This window comes from Protopterus annectens, chromosome 11.part0 (assembly GCF_019279795.1).
Source record: "Protopterus annectens isolate FY-2018-M chromosome 11.part0, PAN1.0, whole genome shotgun sequence".
NCBI classification, from domain to species: Eukaryota; Metazoa; Chordata; order Ceratodontiformes; family Protopteridae; genus Protopterus; species Protopterus annectens.
The window spans coordinates 77,266,955-77,284,748 of record NC_056745.1 but is presented as its reverse complement, the minus strand read 5'-3'; positions in this window follow the sequence as shown (position 1 = coordinate 77,284,748).

Sequence of the window (17,794 nt, the reverse complement as noted above, 5' to 3'; positions counted from 1 at the left end):
AAGTTTGTTTGATAATAATTAAGCTGTGGTGTACTTCCTTAGCTTAAGTGTTGTTTTTTTGGTTCCATTCACTAGTTTGAGCTGGACCATTTTTTTTTTAATTTAGTTGTTTCTCAGTGAATGAGCCAGAGACTTGAGCCTTTCTGCCCACAAGCTCATATAGATTGAATTTGTAATCTAAATTTGGTACAGAAATTGGTTGATAGTAGTAAACCAAAGCTGAAGTTTTCCCTTAGAATCATAGCCGTGGGAGAAATGATCCACAAATGAGGGGAACAAGAAGCAGGGAAAAAGTGCTTCTTTTATGGTTCTAGTAATAATTTTAACATAGACAAAGGGGCAGCCCTATAGAATTCAGAAGGAATGCAAACTGGAAACTAACTTTTGTTTGGAAATGAAGGTGTGTACTGCTGCAGATTGGTCTGATATTACCAAAAGCAAAGAAATCCTTCCTTTGCACTTCCAAAAAAAAAAATAAAAAGAAGGTAATCTAAATAATATCAACTTTTTCTGGGATGTGGCTAAGGGAATGCGAATAAAGATGATTAAAAAGGGACGGAAAAATGCCCATGATAGCTGAAGAATAGTGGTCACTCTGCCTAGGGTTTTGTGAGCTAGATAGTTATAATCAGGACATATTTTAGCAAAGGGAAGGCTGGAGTTTTTTTTTTTTTTTTTTTTTTTTACAAATACAACAAAAGTCAAGTTTTCCAACAATAGAATAAAGATCCAGAAAACAGAAATGGGACATGACATCAAAGCCTCTGTGCATACTAAACAAGACTAAACACTACATTACTATTATAACCAGACTGCAAGATTACTGTAAACACACACACACACACACACACACACACACACTTATCAAGTGACATATCAAAATTTGTGTTTCAACAGCTCTTGTGTATGCTGCCTCGTGCTTTTTCACAGAACTGTGATGATTTCAACTGTGAAATAAAATCTTGATAAAAAAATATAATTTATAAACACAGCATAACATTTATGGTTAATGTGCATGTGTATACATATCACATATGTGTGTGTGTGTGTGTGTGTGTGTGTGTGTGTGTGTGTGTGTGTGTGTGTGTGTGTGTGTGTGTGTGTGTTTTAATGTTTAGTATTATTTAATGCAGTCAACCCATGATGAAAAGTGTACAATTTTCTATGGAGACATAATGCATTCCTGTTATAACAGAAATCATAAGTTGCTGCCTTGTTGCTGTTCATAAACCCCTTTCCATATTCTTTCAACTGCTTATCTAATTTTTCAGAACAAGTATTGCATGGATTTTCATACGGAAAACTGCGAATGAAACATCTACCAGTGTCATTATATGAAAAAATGTGATCATTTAAGTCTTAGGTTTCAGAAAATTCAAGTTCCAGTGTTGTATTTAATGAAGTACATTAAGTCTCTGTGGCATAGAAAAAAAGACAGATGTAAATTCAGAACTGTAAGTTTTAGAAAAAAGAAAAGGATTGCACAACATCCCTTGTGGTTATTCTGTTAGCCACAGAGAATTTTGTAATTAACCTTTACTGATGCTCAGACTGAGAAGATAAGCTGATGAGACAGCAGAATCCATCGCAAAAAAATCACAAAGAAAGAGAGAAAGTAAAAGTACATTTTGTTCAGTTTGGAGTATTAAGTGAAGAATTCCATGAGAAACAAATCAGAGTGGTCTTTAATCCTAAGATGTTCCTCTGTAATCACTTTAAAAGCAATAACATTTGAAAATCAAGCATGCTGCTTTACAAAAAAGTACATACTTCTTACAGAGCTACAAAAATGTCTAAAGCAGTAGAAGTTAGCAATAAATTCCTTTGGAAGATGTGTAGTCCAACACCTGCAGTCACCTAACCTAAGTACTGTCCCAGTCTGACAAAGTTTAATATGATTTACTCATCTGGAAAAGACGACTACATGCTCAGTCCTCTCTAGCTGTACTCTTCTGTAACTGGTCACTGGTGTTTTGTAGCCTACAGGGAGATAAAACATAGAACTTTGTACTTCACCTATTGGGTGCATTCAAGAGATTGCCTTCTGTCCTCTTTCATCGGGACTTTGCAATGTAGCCTCTCGGTGGAATGCATAAACCACTCATCTCTATACAAGAAAACAATAAAACCTGCTGACTGCTTGTTAACATGGACTGACTTATGTCAAGTTACCAGCGACAAGAAACATAAAACAACCTGATGTAAAAAAGGTTTATGAGGAACAATATCATAAAAGGCCTAGAACCGTAGGCACTTATTAAGTTTGTAAAGGCCATGTGTGACTAAACAATTTGTAGTAGTCTGTGTGCGTTATCCTTCACAGAGTGTGTGTGTGTAGAAATTAAAGGTAGGTGTATCAAAACAGAGGGGATGGCAGTGCAATTACTCTTACATGGTGAGGAAATAACACCACCTAAGGAGCCCCCTAAGTGTAAGGCTCTACTTATCAAAGATGGGAACTTTGTATAGCAGTGAGGCAAGGAAGCCAACAGGAGGCTTTCCTTGCAAATACAGTTTCTTCTGCCAAATGAAAATAGGTGATGAGGACAAAGAAGCTGCCACACAAATATCAGCTATGTGACACTCTCTAGAACTAATTCTAAAGCCCAAACATATGTTCAAGTGAGGTATATACCATGAACATCAATGCATGCAGTCATGTATTTATTTTTTTCCAATGAGATATGTTAGAATTAAAAAAAATGGCAACTTTACCATGCCTTCATAAGTTATATATGATTTTGCTACACAAAAAGCTCCAAAGTGGGTTGATGTGTGCTGCCCAGACATATTAACTGATAAAGGTGCGGCAGGGGTTATTCTGAAGGTTAGTGTACAATTCCACATATCCTGGCTACACTGCCCAGTGACACTGACCCATTCTTTTCTTTAACCCTACTACTGTCTGATAAGCTTCTTGATTGGTAGAAGGATTTTTGTTCTCACTATACATTGCTTCAGCACCTTTAACAGCATATTAGATGACCATGGAGGTAGGCACTTAGCTCTGCTCTTCTGAGAGAAATGTTGGTAGCTTAACAGTATGACCACTGTGAATTAGCAAGTCCACATCTGTAAAAAAAAATGTAATTTGCTGAATGTAACAGCAGAAATTGAGATTTACAGGACAGAAAAGTAAGCTTAACAATGTATATAAATATCTATATATATATATATATATATATATATATATATATATGTGTGTGTGTGTGTGTGTGTGTGTATATGTACTTCTTTATGTATTTATTTATTTCTTTTATTGACTGGGTTAGCCCCACCAGGCCAATGGCCTTTTTTCATATGAGACCTGAAGCAGAAATTCTACTGTCTAGGAAAACTTGGTGAATGACGTAGGGGAAATTCCTCTACTATTTTGTAGGTGCTACTTTGGGGAGGAAGAAGGGAGATGCCCTGTGATGGCAGAGACCTTTGAAACTACAAACAATTCTGTTGTTAAAATGACTGATTTTGACATTTGTTCTGAGATTATTGTGATATCTTTATGGGACAGAGGTTTGCCCGGCAATGTTTTTTGGATATAAATTGGATAGATGAGTCTACATGAAGTTCAGTGTGGATTCATGTCAATCAGTCAAATGCAGTTACAGCAAAAGTCAGTTTGGCAAACAAATTGTGCTGAAATAGCTTTTGCTGAACTGCAGAGGTAACTTTTTTTGCACAGTGTCACTCGTCCCTCTCTACCATAGAAGACAAGCAGGTGGGGTATTTCATTTAGATGCTTTAACACATATAAACACATCAGGATGGATAGCAGCATCATAAAATATGAACAAACTAGTTAACAGACAGACCTTACATACATACATGCTTACATTTCAACAGCTAACTACAAAATGGCAGTCAAGCTCACACGTGCTCAGTATTTATACATTTGTGCAAACCCTTGGATAGCTTCTTAAAGGTACATATACACATATTGATCTACATCCTCCCTCTTAAAAAGATTGTCCTTAGTAAAACAATATTAGAGTTAGACATGCATTATTATAGACATTAGAAACAAACACAATGTTCATGTCCAAGTTGCCGTGTATCTATTACGTGGTCTGGAGATAAGACTGGATCTCGTAAACAACAATCTGAACTGAATTTAGCAGCAGGGACAGTCTTTGGTGAACAACTCGTATCGGGAACTTCTGGATTCGTCACAGGAATGGAAGCATTCTCTGGAACTTCCTCTGGAATTGAAACACCGGACAATTCACTCTGAGATAAAGAGTCTTTCTCACAGGCTATGTGCTGTGGTATAGGCTCGGACACCGGCATCAAATGTTTCCAGTTCTACCTCAATGCTGCTCCTTGTGATTCCACAATTTACAGTCTTGGCTGTCAGCAAATACTCCTCATGACTCCAATCTGATCATAACCTTTGGATATTTGCATCCTTACCACTTCTACTCGTAATGGATTGAGCAGTTTGCTGGTCTTATCACAGTAGGACGCCTGGGTTAAATGCTTATTCAACAGATTGGTTTTCACTGACTTCTTGTTCTTGACACATAGAACCAACAACTGATTATTGGTTTATAATGTGGTTCTGGTTTGTCTCGACAGACGTCTCTGGGCAGGTGAACCAGGACGTTTATCATGTGGAATATTTCTGAGATTCAAGAGATTTAGGAAAACATCACTACTGTCTCGATTTGACTTCTCTAATAACTGTTTTGCACTTTAAACTGCACATTCTGCCAAACCATTTGACTGTGGGTACTCAGGGCTGCTCATGACGAGTAAAGTTCCACTCGTTGGCAAATCTTTTGAACTATAGGTGTGTAAACTGAGTGCCATTCTCAGAAATAACTTTCTGCAGACTACCACGGACTGCAAAATGATGCTTCATCTTAGTAATAACAGTGCTAGATGCTAGATTGGGAAGCAGGTCAATCTTGAACCAATTGGAGTAAGAGTCTACTAACACCAAGTAATGCTGACTATTCCACTCGAAAATATCAGTGACTGCTGTCAACCAAGCTAATTCAGGAATCTGGTTTAGCTGAAGTGGTTCCTTCTGCTGATGTGGCTTAGTACTATTACACAGGGAAAAGATACAAGTGCTCCCTCAATATCTTTTAACATAGAAGGCCAAAATACTAGTCCTCTTGCCCTTCTTTTGGTAGATTTGGTTCCTGGGTGATCGCGATGCAAGATAGTAATGTACTCTTGTTGCAAGGACTTAGGAACAATTACTTTTGGACCTTTCATAATGATACCATTGTCAGACAAAATCACATCTCTGTATGGAAAATAAGGTTGGACTTCTTGAGGTAAACTAGATTGCTTTGACGGCCATCCTTGATTGATAAAGTGGTTGAGCCTTTGTAAAACTGAATCTATTGCTGGGTGATTTCTCACTTCCATAACTTCAGAATCAAGGCTCTCATTCTCATGCTGTTCTGTGGCATTTCTGGGTGATCTGGATAATGTATCAGCAAGATAAAGAAGTTTACCTTTCTTGTAAACAAGAGTGAAATTATACTTCTGCAATCTCAACATCATGCATTGCAGTCTGGCTGGAGGCAAATTCATAGGCTTTCTCAAGATAGTGACTAGAGGTTGGTGGTCTGTTTCAGTCTAGATAGGTCTACCGTAAACATAATCATGGAATTTCGAACATGCAAACACAATTGCCAAAAGTTCTTTATCTGAGCATACTGCATCTCAGTTTGGGTAAGAGTTTTTAATGCATAGGCAATAGGTTGTCCATCTTGTAGAAAGAGTGTTCCAAGCCCAAATTTTGAAACATCACATTAAAGAATAACTGGTTTGTGAACATCATATCATCTGAGAGAAGGTGGACTAGCAATTTTCTGTTTCAGGATATCAAATGCTCTTTGGTGTTGCTCTAACCAACACCAGCATACATCTTTATGTGTCAGCTCTCTAAGTGGTGCTGAAAAATGGCTCAAGTCTGGAATGAACTTGTCTAGATAGTTAACCATGCCAAGAAAATGTTGCAGGGCTTGAACATTGTCTAGAGTTGGCATCTCAAAAATGGATGTTTGCTTTGAAGGGTCTGGTTGTAGGCCTAAACTGGTAAATAAATGACTAACATAAGTAACCTCTTTTAGCTTGACTTGCATTTCTGTGGATTGAGCTTAAGATTCACTTGACATGCTCTTTCCAGAACTTTTCTGAAGTTTCTGTCATACTCAGCTTCACTATTACCTCCTACTACTATGTCATCTGCTATAATAGCACAAGAATACCCAGAAAAAATTTGTTCCATTGCACATTGAAAGACTTCACTTGCAGAATTTATCCCAAATGGCATTCTCATAAATTTGTATCTTCCAAATGGAGTACTAAAAGTAGTTAGCAATGAGTATTTCTTGTCAAGCTGAATTTGCCAAAATGAACTCTTTGCATCTAAGACAGAAAAAGCAGTGGCATTTGGCATCTGAGCTACAACTTCTTTGACTGTGCACATTGGATGATGAGGTCTTTTTAGTGATTTGTTCAAATGTTGTGGGTCAATTCATATTTTGATGTCATCTGAGCTTTACTTATGAGCTATCACCATGGAAGAAACCCACTCAATTGGTTCCGCAACTGGCCAAATCACACCTTGTCGTACCATTTTATCTAACTCGGCTTTGACTCTGTCCTGCATAGCTATTGGAACATTTCAAGTTGGTCTGATAACTGGACTGACATCTGGATCTAACTTCATGGCATACACATCTGGAAGCTTCCCTAGTTTGGCTTTGAAAAGATCAGCATAGGTAAAAAAAATGTACTGAGCAAAATTAGAGTAGTGGTCTTTTAAGCTAACTTGGTGGACTTCCTTATTAATTGAAAGCAGTCCCATTTTCAAACTGTCTCTGAGCCCTAATAATGACTGGACGTGCCTTTTGACCACATAAAATAACAAATCATAACATGTCCCAGCAGAGTAACATGAAAGCACTACTGAGCCTACAGTCTGAATTTCTTCACCACCATAAGCAACAAGCTTTGCACTCCTTGCCAAATCAAGCATTTCGCCATGACAGACTCTAGCAAATATTGCTGCTGACATAACATTGCAGCTGGAACTTGTGTCAACTTTGAGCTCTATGGATTTGCCATTTAACCGAACAGTGCAAAATACTTCATTCTTTGCCCTTAAATCTACTGTATCAGCTGTTTCATAAAGCAGTGACACACCATCAACATAAAGAGTAGGGTTACAGCTATCTAACTGATCAGCTAATTTCTTAGAATGTTCCTTTAATAAACGAATGTGGGCCTTTTGATTTATAAATCCTCTTGAAATTATTCCATTTATTGCATTTGTGGCATTGCTGATGAAAAGCTAAACATTTTTTTTTCCTTTTAGATTCATGATTTCAACCACAGTTACAACAGTTTGCAATGAAACTAGGCTGGGGACCATGCTTTGAGTTTGTTGACTCATTTTTATGATTCACTGAGACTGTGTAAACTCTGGCATTTACTGGAAAGCTCTGGGGTTTACCACTGAGTGCTGCAGAGGCTACAGTTACAACCATATGCTTGGGCCTGTTTCTTTTAACCACATGCTGTATACTATCAATATACGCTTTATCACTGTGCCTCCTAGAGCTATGCTGATTTGTAAGCATTTTTGTGTGTTTTTCTGTGATCTCATATATCTGACAAATCTCAATGGCCTTATTCAAAGTTAAATCACTGTCACAAAGCAAAATCTTTCTCACAGCATCATCTTTAATACCACACACAAGTCTGTCTTTTATCAACTCATCCCTTAAATCACCAAATCTGCTTGTTTTAGCCTTATTCCTCAAGTCATTTATATATGTTGTGAAAGTTTCACCAGGCTTTTGATCCCTTGTGTAAAATAAGTGCCTTTCCATTGTAACATTTGTTTGGGGGTTACACATTTCTCTAAATTTACATTTTAAGCAGTCAGGTTCCTCCCTTGACTCAGCCGGTACAACAATATGATGGTTTTCCCCCTCTCCTGCATAGATAGCAGGTGCATAAACAAATTAATGCTCCCTTTCTATGGCTTCTGACCCAGCTAACATAAGTAAAATAAATGCCTTTGTATGGTCATCTTTATCAGAAAATGCAACCTGTATGAAAATGTCATACTCTTGCTCAAACACTCTCCAGTTCACTCCAATATTATGATCAAACACAAGTGCACAGGGTTTTCAAATTTTGTCTGCCATACCCAAAAAGTATGCACAAACACACTGCAAATATGGCTCTTGTAATTATGTATGAACAAACTGCTCTATGAGCTTGTAATAACATTCAAATGCACAATAAACTCTTGGAAATACTGTCCTTTGCGAAATATGCTCTGAAATGGCTGTATCTTGTGAAATAACTTTACTGTAATACTGCACAAACATGCAAACACTTCATACACTTCTGATAACTCAGATATCTTTAATTAATACGAAAAATATGTGCTTAGCAAAAATGCGGTTGTTCCTCGTATTTTATTCATTTTATGCAATTCAGACTTTATTTCAAACATTTTCCATAATAATTTGAATACTTTTATTAGTATCAGACATATCAGTTTAAGCAAATATAATTTAGAGTATTGCGTATGCTTTATTTCATATTTTGCAAACAAGAAATAGTTTTGAGCAAGTTTCAGTATCTAAAATTAGTTTCTGACCTGTTTTGCGAACTATGCATGTAGTAGGGATGATTCACTGTAGTATATTCCTCTAGTCTTAAATGAGTGCTCCTCAATCTTGAACTGAATAATCTGTATCTCATTCTGGCCCCATGTCCTTTCAGACATGCCACTTCTGACACCATGTCATTTGTCCCTCTCTAACACAGAAACAAGCATCAGAGTATTTTGTTTAGATGCTTTAATACATAGAAACACATCAGAATGGATAGCAGCATCATAAAATATAAAAGAACTGGTTAACAGACAGACTTTACATACATACATGCTTACATCTCAATGGGTTACTACAAAATGGCAGTCAGACTCGCATGTGCTCAGTATTTATATACTTTTGCAAGCCCTTGTTTAGCTTCTTAAAGGTACGTACATACACACATTGATCTGCACATGTGAATGGTAACTCCCCTGCAACTCCATGTGAGGGGACAACCCCCCCCCCCCAAACTTATATATACCTACTCTGATATCACACAACAGTAAAAAAATGGAAAAACTCCTCTGTCAGTAAAAATTGTTTTGGCATAACTTTTTTTGTCAAACTGACTTTCGCTGTAGCTGCTGCATTCAATTGATCACCTGGCTCCTGTTCAGCACTTGATTCGGATGAAATAATTTAAGAAAAAATTTCCCACTGAATTTGCTGATGGCATTGTTCCTTCAGAGTTTCCTTCACTGTCCAATTCCTGTTTCAGCTACTACCATGGATGCCACTGTGAGTGCAGTCCATGGCTGGTGCATCATTACTTCCGTTTACTAAAAGTCATGTACAGGCTGTTGGGATTGTTAAAACGTCTGCTGTAGAGAAATTTTCAGTTTTGTGTCATCTATTTTACTTAGATGCTCATGAAGGCAAACACTTGGGTATGTATGTTTTATAGGATGCTGTCCACTTGGCTTGCCTGTAACAGACATACACTCTCTTTTTCATATTGCCAAAGAGGCGTTTGCAGATATTACTTTTGAGACTCAAAAACTAACACTGAAATTAGTTTTTTCCTTCAATTCACCAAAAAATCTACCGTACACAGATAGGCTAAAAGCCCTATCCCTCTACTCAGTTTCATACAGACCCCTCTGAGGTGACCTCTGCCTGGCATACAAGGTGATCTTGGACCCTGCCTTGATGGAACTGTTGCATATCCACAAGTCAAGCTCCAGTTGAATAACCCACATACGTAGCCTCAACGTGGTCTGTGACATCAATAGGGCTTGTTGGCGGGACAGATTTGTGTCCCAGAGACTCCCCCATCTGTGGAATAGACTCCCTCTCCACATCAAGCAGAGTACCTCTTTTCCCCTTTTTAAGCACAGCCTGGATGACTGAATGGGAAACAGAAAATTCATCCCAGGGATTCCAGCCATGTCCTTGCTGGACAGGGACATTAAGTGCTGACTTATCTAAATATGGGCTAAACTCTTAGCTAGGCTTATAAGGGCCTCAGGGCCAATAGCCTAGTAACTTCCTATGATCCTATGAATAGGTTTCATCATGGTCAGAATTTTATGTTTCTGTACCACTTGGCAAGTTAAATGGAATCTGCTGTTGCAATTTAGAACTGATGACTTCACTGCTCAAAATATCATTTGTTACTTGCAGTCTTTATGTGAAACTGCTTCTTGTGCTTGTATAGGCCTTGAAGCCAGGAGTATCTGGTCCAGTTGGTGGGAAGTTTATATTTTTTTTAAGATGAGCATTTCTTTACACATTCATCTAGTGCATGTATTATTAATGTACATAGAGGAGTTCTCTGGTATCGGGGCAACTTAAATCACTTTTTTTTTCTTTTTGTGGCAGTATGCATCATCTTATTCAAACATATCTTGTTAACCACTGTGTATGTTATTGGCAGTGAGGGTATGCTCATAAAGAGTGTGCAAATAGTTGCCCACAATTTTTGCAGGGATGTCATTTATCAAATGAGTGTCCATTGTTAGTTATTGCTTTAGATAAACCTGAATCAGTTATTGCAGAAATCTATGCCCTCTGAAACAACTTTCCATATCTTAATTGCTCATAATGTTTCTGATTTAGAAAAATAGCCCTTTGTAATGCATAGTACTGATAGTACCTGTTTAGACAAAAAGCCTTCCATTTTTCTAGAACTTTCTGTGGGCCTTAGTGCTGCAACTGATTCTGCTATGGTTGGAGACAGCGGGAAGTTTAAACAGTGCAGATTTTTATGAAGTGAAAGGTGGAATGGAGGCTTGTATCTCTGAAAAAAATGAAGAAACATAAGGAAGACATTAGCCAGCAGACACGAGAATTAAAATCAAAGGGAGATGGCTAGCCTTTTTATTCATACCCTAATTGTTAATAGTTTTTACAGTGATCTAGGGAGGTTACCTATACTTCACTGGTACATGCACTGCGCAGAAAATGTCTCATGTTTGGTGGATGTGCCATTTTGACTGATACCAGTTTGAAATTTTGCGTAATAAAGTATTTTTTAGACCTATGGTATAAATCATTGTTTAGGAGATGCTGCTGTTTTCAGTGATAAACATGCACAGATTCTGAATGCTACTGTTTTCAGATCTGGTAGAGAAGCTGTATACAGATTAATAGTTCATGGTACTTTATAAATATGTGGAAGACTCGTAGTGAATACACACTTTAAATTTGTTCTTTTGTTTTAGCTAATATGGATATTATCATATAAGGTGATTTTTAACTGTGACTATATAAAAAGGATAGTGAGAAAGGACATAATGGGAAAGTATCTAATGAATTATTAGTAGTTGGCAATTTACAACTGGTTATGTCTTCTGGCTTCATATATCATAGGGGACCCCTATATTCTGAAAATTATAATGCAATGTATTCCTGTCCCACCTTTCAAATGACAGGAATGAAAGGAGAACTGTTTTGATAAATTTTTTTGATCATTGTACTCTACCTGAGAAAAATAAATTTAAGATTTTTGGGGGTTCCTTTGGGTAATGGTTTAAAGAAGCTTAAGACATTTTGGGTGACTGAGGAGTCATGAACACATAATTTTACTCAGTATAACCATAGTAGTATGAGAAATTAATATAACTCTTGTACTATTGGTGGAAGACTTTTAAAACAAAGTACAAGACTGATCATTTAGGTGGGAAAATAAGAGATGGAAGGCTTTCCAGCTTTGACATGGAAAGGACATGAGTCTGCTAGCTGTGTCGCATTGTAGTGATATTCCAGGATGCACACAAAGGAAAAGGAACTTCATACACTGAGAAAAAAATGCACGATTTATTACTTAGCAATGTCTGTTTCCTCATTGTAAAAAGCAGATGGTTATGCCATCACCTGATAAATGTATTTGGTATTAACAAAACGTATATGGAGTCCTGAACAATGTAGACGAGAAGATATCGACAAAACTAATATGTTAGATGTAGTATGTGAGTACAAGGCTACATTATATTGTTCAGCAGGTGTTACACTGTATTTATTTTGGTCAGTGTTTCAGTTCATCTCTACTGTTAAAAATTGATTGGATGCAGCTGCTACTATGAATGAATTAGTTAGCTCACTGCAGATAGTCAGTGCTGATAATGTTCCAGGTTTGGATGGCTTTAGCTATGATTTCCATAAAACATTAACTACTGCAATGATACATTGCTTCTTAGGCTCTTTAAGAGAAAGGTTGACCTGTGGTATTACCCATCTGGATATTATAGATATAGTCATCAAATTCATATAGAAAAAGGGGGAACAAATGACCTTCAATAATTGGCATCGATTTGCATTATACAATATGGACTACAACATCTTCATGAAATTTTATAGTTGTGACCCAGTTCCAGTGTTTGTGAAGTACTGCCTGTTTGTGTTCATGGTTTACCAGGTAGTCAACATCAAGATATTATTATTAGCCAAAGAGCTAGCTATTTCTGTTTTGTTGATAAAAATAAAGCATGTTTGCCCTCCTGTGATACATGCAAGGCATTTAACAGTTGAGAACATGACACAGCATGGCAGATTTTGTGGAGTTATGGTGCAGACCTTGGTTTTTGGAGTATATCCAGTCATTATATTGATGATGAGACTTTAATGAATGGAAAGTTGTCTGCATGTTTGCATATGGAGAGAGAGAGAGAGAGATACATCTTGGATGTCCCCTCAGTAGTTTGTTGCTTAGTCTTGTTATGGATGCTGTATTGTCTACTGTTACGCTATAAGAGAAGGACTTTGAGTGGTTCCTGTACCTACCTGATGTTATTGTTATAGTCAGATTGGGTTTGGATGGTGATATCAGTCTATTCTTTAGAACAACATTTGTGTGAAGTTGGACTATGTCTGAATACGGGAAATACTGCAAGTTTAAGTGTTTTGAAATTTGTCTGTGGATTTTTTTTTTCAATGAGCCCAGATCAGTATTTTGTGGATAGTATTTGGTGCCCAAGAGAATATTAAAACTCAGTGGTTGCAAATAGTAAGCAGGTTAAAACTGTGGTTCAGTTCTGGACAACACAGAAGGTACTAATAGCACCTTATCAACTATATGGAGCTACTTTTTTTAACTGTTTATATACTTCCTGTTGCTTGGGAGAAGACTATTTATGAATAATGTGTTTTCCCTTTTTGGGGGGGGGATCTTAACTTAATCCCATACAGTGAGGCATCTTGTATAATATGAACTAATAGTAAAAACACTCAACAACACATCAATATCTCCAATTTAATGTTAAAAAGTTAAAAAGTAAGCGCTTTTGCGACCACACACTGTCACTTCATCAGATCTGATGAAGATGAAGCTACAGTGTGTGGTCGCGAAAGTGTTTACTTTTTAACTTTTTAACATTAAATTGGAGTTACTGATGTGTTGTTGAGTGTTTTTACTATTAGTTCATACTCCATTTTTACTACAATCAACTTTATCCTCGAACCGCATTTGTTTTCAAATCTTGTATAATATTCCTTTAAAAGGAGGGCTTTAACTTGTTATATCCTTCCTGGTCTCTGCATTTTATTCAATAATGACACAAGTATAGAGCACAGACACTGATTGTTTGGGAACACTTTTATATACTAATTATAGGAATTATTGAAGTTCATTTCAAGGTGGGAAATGAAAAAGAATATGTGGGCAATGCCACTATGGAAGAATACCACTTTAGACGTTATTTCTGAAAAATTACTATCTGTACTTTACAGCAATCTTGACATTTTTGACATGTCAGATTACTGCAAAACTGTTATTTCATACATTGATATGCAGAACTTTCTGAAATTCAAAAGAAAGTGGTGGTCACTATTATATAAATGGCTTTTAGAACAGGATAATTTTCTATGGATGTTTTTCCTAAATAAATTTGCTGTGAAGGCGAATATAGAAGACATTTACAGAATGACAATGTCATTTTACTGGGTTTGTAGGGGAGGAAGATACTGTATATGTATTTGTCCAATGTACTGAGATTATAGAATTCCTGAATTTTTGTTTTTGTATAACTGAGCAAATGTTCTTTGGAGATTGTGGGAAGGAATGTGATCAAGCAGAAACGCACTTTTGTGTTTGCTGGAACATCATCCACACATAATGTCAACCTCTTGGATGCAGAGAACGAGGTGCAACAAGTCCTCCAACTCCATTGATGATGCCTCCTTGGACTGCATGCAGCTGACCAGCCCTATAGGGGCCCTGTTTGGGAATATATCATGACCAAAATTAATGTGAATGGTGACCAGAAACATGGTTAAGAAATGGTGTACTGTCAGGTCACTGATATTATACATCATGCCCAACAAAGAGCACAACTGGTGCTGGACCTTAAAGCAAATGATGGGGGAGGGTCATTGAGTGTAACACCTTTCATGGAGATGGAGGAATCCCTGGTTTCTCACAAAAGGAGTGACACCTCTACAGAGCTCCACACTGCAGGGCTGCATGTTTGGGCATAGTGAGACAGGCCCTAAAGATACCCCAAGGCAGATGCCGCAGATATGTAGGCCTATTTCTGTGTATGAATACCTCTAAGTCATAGGCACCCCTTAGCCACTATCAAACTTATTAAACATGTCTGGCTTACAGAACACAGATACACCAGATGTTCAACATCCACAGCCATCTACACAAGGTATACACATAAAGTATTGCTTTTTATCATGATTATATTTGAAAAGCTCGGTGACACTTGTAGTTTTGGTGCTGCGTCATACTTATATCAGATATTTTGTTTACCAGTGTATTCAAAGATGATTCTTTATTCAGCACCAGGACTGCAGAACTGGCCCTGCTGATGTTGGAGGATCAGTAGCCTTTGAAAATGATGGCAGAGATAAGATGGTACAGTCAGGGAGTACAGAGAGTGTGTATGTTGGACACAGTGCAAGTGACCACTGCATACCCAACACAGACCATGGTTGCAGCCTTTATGCCTGAAGGTATCCAGGCTACCCTCAACTCAACTCAAAGGAAGGAGACATTAATGGGGGCACTATCAATTGGAGAAGTGTGATGGCCACCTGTAGACAGATGTCAGAATCTGCCCCTAGCGCTCATGTTCATGCCCACACAAATAGTAGCCACTGTAGACATGGCTTCCTCCTTCTCCCTGAGTTCGGTGGGGCAGTCGCTTCAGCCTAGCATATGTCCAGATTTGACATGGAGGCACACGGTAGCAGTATTCCAGCCATGGCTGAGATAGTGGGGCTGATGCAGTGTGTGCATGATGACGTATGGGAGTGCATGTCCAGTATATGCAATTGCTTGGACAGACTCAGTCAAACACTGGAAAGTACAGTTGTATAAAATCTTGCCATCATGGTAGATGTCCTTGCCTTCACTGCTGCAGTATTCTTAACAGATGGGATTCCTTGCAATGGAAGCCCAGACATTTGGCTATTCTACAAAAGATTGTTTGTTGCTTTTAAAAGGTACACCAAATGTCACCAAAATGCTCTTTGCATACTGTAGGGCATAAAGGTGGCATTCAGGTCTACCATAATCAGAAGTGAATGCCTCAATGGGACCACAGTCCAAGAAACCCAAGAGGTAACGTACATCCAGGAAGGCAAAAAACTAGGGGATTGGAGGGAGGGTGCGAATATTGCAGCAATGAAGGCAATGACATGTACTGTTATGGTAAGATTTTACACAACTGTATTATGTCCTTACATTCACCACAGCAGCATTCTTAACAGATTTGAAAATGCTAAAGCTCAAGAGGATACTTGGGAGGGGGAAGGCACAGAAGAGCCCCCTAAAACACCATGAAGAATGGCACTAGCAAAACCAGCCCTAGCTCTAGAAACACCATCCAACTCGTTGTGCTTAGTAAAGGTAGGCGCAGATGTCCAGGTAGCTGCCTCAAGAACAGAATCAGTATCTAAGCCCTTGAGAAAAGCATCTGAAGAAGCCACAGCTCCAGTAGAATGAGCCTTAACATAAGAAGGAAGGCTCTTACATGAAAAGTGTAACAAAAGGAAATAGCCTTAGAAATCTAAGAAGAAATAATTTGCTTGGATACAGCAAGTCCCAAAGATCTAGGATGAAAAGAAACAAATAACTGATCATATTTTCTAATAGCCATATTCTTATTGAAATAAACCCTGAGTTGTCTATGAACGTCCAAAATTTGCATCATCCTCTCACTGTCAGATTGCAAACAGGGGAAAAAAGTAGGCAGATTACTAGACTGATTCAGTGATGGTTCATTAACCATCTTAGAAATACAAGAAGGGTTAGTGTACAAGGCACCCTCTATTCATGAAAGATCAAAAAAGGAGAACAATCCATAAGGGCCTGCAACTCGGACACCCATCTGGCAGTAGTAAGAGCTAACCAAAGAGCAGTCTTCCAGGAACAATGTGGTGAAGAAAATGAAGCAGCAAGCTCAAGAGGAGCCTGAGTCAACTTTTCCAAAACAAAATTAAGATCCCAGGGAGGAGGAACAAGCTTCCTGGGAGGCCAATATTAAGGAGACCTTTAAGGAATTGTTTAACCTCAAATCTAGAAGCTAAAGGAGGAGAAAAAGGCAGACAATCAGAGATAGCTGATAAGTGGGCCTTAACAGAAGAATAGGCCAAACCAGCATTGAGCAACTTACACATATAAGAGAGAACCAAAGGAACATCCACAGTAAGTGGGTCCAGGTTATGAGAGAGACACCAAATAGAAAACCTCTTCCATTTGGATAAGTAGGATTTCCTAGTAGTAGATTTTCTGGCCTCCTGCAGAACTTGCAGCACATCCTCAGAAGAAAGGTGTCTGGGAGAAACCAAAATATTATCGCCCACAGTGTCAGTTGAAGGGTGGAAGGGTGGAGATGGATGAGAGGTTCCTTGTCTTGTGTGACTAGAGCCACCCAGTCAGGTAACTTATGATGATTGCCCCTGGCTAGATGCAGAAGTAGAGGGAACCAATGCTGTTGCGGCCAAAAGGGAGTCACCAACAACATTTTGTGAGTATCCTGTTGAATCTTGAACAGGACTTTTGGAATTAGAGGAATGCCTAAAGAAACATCCCCTTCCAACAAAATGAGAGGGAGTCCAACTTCCATACCAGAGGACCTGGGACTCTCACAAAAAAAAAACAGAGGAAGCTGTCTGTTCAGAGGGGAGGCAAAAAGATGCACATGAGGAGTACCCCACTGGTGGATAATGTCCAGATACACGTCCCTGTGAAGCATCCATTTGTGGGATTGAGTTAAGGACCTGCTCAGAGTATCTGCCACAGTGCTCTGACTGGAAGGAATATAAACTGCCTTAACAGTCACTTGATACTGGACAGCAAGATCCCGTACCAGAAGTGCCAGCCAGCAAAGAAGATACGATCTCATTTCTCCCTGTTTGTTGATATACCATGTAACTGTGGTATTGTCTGTGAATACCTTGAGAGGCCCAGGAGAGAAAAGAGGATAAAGGCCTGAAGGCCCAGCAGAAGAGTTCCTATCTCTTTGACATTGATGTGCTCCTTCTGCTGACGAGGTGACTATATCCCCTGTCATTTTTTTGGGAGCCAAATGTCACACCCCATCTCATGTCTGAAGCGTCTGTGAACAATTCCTGAGAGGGAAGAGGAAGATGAAAAGGGATCCATGGATTCACAGACAACTGCTGAGTCCACCAGTGAAGGTCCTATCTGAGACAAGGAAAAAGAGGATCTACAAAGTCTACAGGATGCGAATATTGGAGCCACATTGACT